At 37.4% G+C, this 3,041-nt stretch overlaps 1 non-coding gene across 1 annotated transcript; it reads left to right on the top strand.

Annotated features, from left to right (window-relative positions):
* The first annotated feature begins 330 nt into the window (after window positions 1–330).
* LOC123455650 lies at window positions 331–434 on the top strand. The gene has a single exon (XR_006634039.1). It is a non-coding gene; the product is annotated as a U6 spliceosomal RNA (small nuclear RNA).
* The last annotated feature ends 2,607 nt before the right edge of the window (window positions 435–3,041 follow it).

Here is a 3,041-nt window from a genome sequence, read left to right as displayed (position 1 = left end):
AGAGTGTTCTGCAAACAGAATGCAACAGGCTAAAAACCACCTACAGAATTATTCTTTGAAATGATAAACAGGACTGACAAATACTTAGCTAAACTAACTGAAGAATAGAGAGGGCTCAAATTAATAAAATTAGGGCTGAAGAGATGGCTCAGTGGTTGGAGGCACTTGCTTGCTATGTCTGATAGCTTAGGTTCAGTTCCCAGTACCCACATAAAACCTGGTGCACTAAGTGTAACACGCATCTGGAATTCATTTACAATGACAGGAGGCCTTGTCTCACTCATACTTATTCTCTCTCTCAAATAAGTACAACTATAAAAAATTAATAATGTGCTCACTTCAGCAGCACATATACTAAAATTGGATTGATACAGAGATTAGCATGGCCCCTGTGCAAAGATGACACACAAATTTGTGAAGCACTCCATTTAAAAAAATAATAAAATTAAAGATACAAAGGGAGACATTGAAACAGATAGCAATGAAATTCAGAAACTCATAAGGACATATATTTAAACCTTATATTCCATTAAATCACAATGTATAAAAGAAATATACATATATATATATGTGATCTCAATGGGTTTGTAGCAATAATAATTATAATAAACCCTCCTGATCTCAAAAAAGTTCAAGACCTATCTGGGCATGGTGGTGCATGCCTTTAATCCCAGCCCTCAGGAGGCAGAGGTAGGAGGATCACCATGCATTTGAGGACACCTTGAGACTATATAGTGAATTCCAGGTCAGCCTGAGCTAGACTAAAACCCTACCTCAAAACAAAACAAAACAAAACAAAAAAAAAAAACAAAAGTTCAAAACCAGATAGATTTATTGAGGAATTTTACCGACCTTTAAGGAAGAACAGACACCAATCCTTCTCAAATTATTTATTATGTGAAATAGAAAATGAGGAAACAAGTGTAAACTCTTTTTACAAACCCAATTTTACTTTGACAATATTGCTGTACTGAGGAGTGACTATTGAAGACACCTTACATTCACCTCTGGCCTCCATATGCAGAAGCACACATGCGTCTGCACCTGCATGTGTCTACCCGCAAGCCACAGGGATGCACACCATGCACACATACATACCAGAGCCTGCTGGCTGAAACAGTTCAAGCCTGATGGGGAGTGAGGATTAAAGAAAGACAGGAGGAAAGAATGAAAGCAAGGACTCCAGTCCAGAACTGAAGTGCAGTTTATTTCTCAGCAGTCCTTTTTAATATGTTCTTGCAAACAATTTGCTCATGGACAAAAATTCCATGACCTTCACAAAAGTTTCTATCAAAACAACTTCTTTCTGTAACAGAGTTATGCACCTCGACCACTTCTCAGTACAAAAGATTATACCAAGGTTGGGAGAGAAACAAACCCTTTGCTCCCAGCAATACAAGCATAAAGTTTCAAGAAATGGCCAGTTCTTGCCAGTAACAATGAATATACACAATCTTGCTTACTTGCAGGTGCAAAAGTCTTGTTGCCAAACAACCCAATTCTACCGATTCAAGGCCAGCCTAATGGCCCCCAACACATACACATGCAAAAACTGTGGAAATAGAAAAGCACCCTGAGGCATCATGCTTGCAAGTTGTTTTTAAATGGTTCTGGAGAAAAAATTATTATCATATATGTATCTATTTTCTATTGATCCATCTACTATATATCTGTCTGCCTGTTTATCTACCTGCCTACATACCTATCTACTTACCTATACATCTATGTATCTACTCTGTCAAAAAAAATTTTAAAGCACTGTGCCAGGATGATTGTATTTGGATACTGGGATTTCAGGTGCTGACATTTCCTTTTTTGTGTTTTTCCCCCCATTCCTGATCATCTACATGAAAGATATATTACCTACATAAATGGGATAGTATTATTATTTAAAAAATTAAACTGGGAACTGTGTGAAACACTCCTCATTATGAAATAATTGTAGCTCAGTGTTGTGTTTTTTTAAAGATATTTTTATTTATTTTGAGAGAAAAAGTGTGTGTGTGTGTGTGAGTGCGTGTGCGCGTGTGTGTGTATGAGAGAGAGAGAGAGAGAGACCAGGGCCTATTACTGTTATATATGAAACCCAGATACCTGCACCTGGTTATGTGTATACTATGGAATCAAAGCCCAATAGGCTTTTCAAGCAAGTGCCTTTAATGGCTAGGCTATGTCCCTAGCTCAGTGTTGTGTTTTGATCCTTTTTTATTTTACTAAAATTATGGACAAATATTTCTCAGTTAAATCTTTTTCTCAGACTGTAGAGAGTCCTGGAGGTTTTGCATGTAGACAGTTGATGTTCACTTTAACTCAGAGTCTATAATTTTTCACATTTTCTGTGTTAAAAAAACAGAGCAGTGTATTCTCCTCAGCAAAAGTGTCCATACTATCAGAATACCAGCTTCATTGTCCAGATGACATATCAATCAGTACTCTGGTCAGTCAGTCCCCACCCAAAAGGAGAGTGGCTTGGTAAGAGTAAAACTGCAGTGTACCAAAAGGACAGAAACTGTTACATGAGGGGAACTTGGGGTACCCAAATTCTTTATGTTTCAAACAACAAATTGAAGAAGACACAAAATAGCACTGGTGAAAGTATATATTAGTGTGAGTAAATTCAGTAGGGGTAGACAACTGCTTTCTGATTGGTTTGAAACCCACTCCAAAGGAGGGAATTTATGCTTGGTATTATAAACTTAGTTAGAAACCCATGGCTAAGGAATTCATAGGCTCTACTGCTATAATGTGAAATTTCAGTCTAAATGTTTATGTTTATACCCATAGAATAGCACTGCTATTGGCTTCAATTAAAGAAGCTTCTTTTTGCAGTGCCCAGAGATTAATGCAGAAATACATCGCTGGTGAAAGTGCTGAGAATAAGTGACTCATTCCTAAGCAGGACATCTATAGTACCCCATCTAATGCACAAGAAACCATGTGGAATAGGAGGCAGAAATAATGTATAAATTAGAAGATGGATAGGAATGCTGTGGAAGTAGTTGTCTTAAGGAGCAGACCTATCTTTGGTAGTTGTAGGTGAT

Source organism: Jaculus jaculus, chromosome 17 (genome assembly GCF_020740685.1).
Source record: "Jaculus jaculus isolate mJacJac1 chromosome 17, mJacJac1.mat.Y.cur, whole genome shotgun sequence".
Taxonomy (NCBI): domain Eukaryota; kingdom Metazoa; phylum Chordata; class Mammalia; order Rodentia; family Dipodidae; genus Jaculus; species Jaculus jaculus.
The sequence above is the reverse complement of the archived record's forward strand: the minus strand, read 5'-3'. Positions and strand labels throughout refer to the sequence as shown.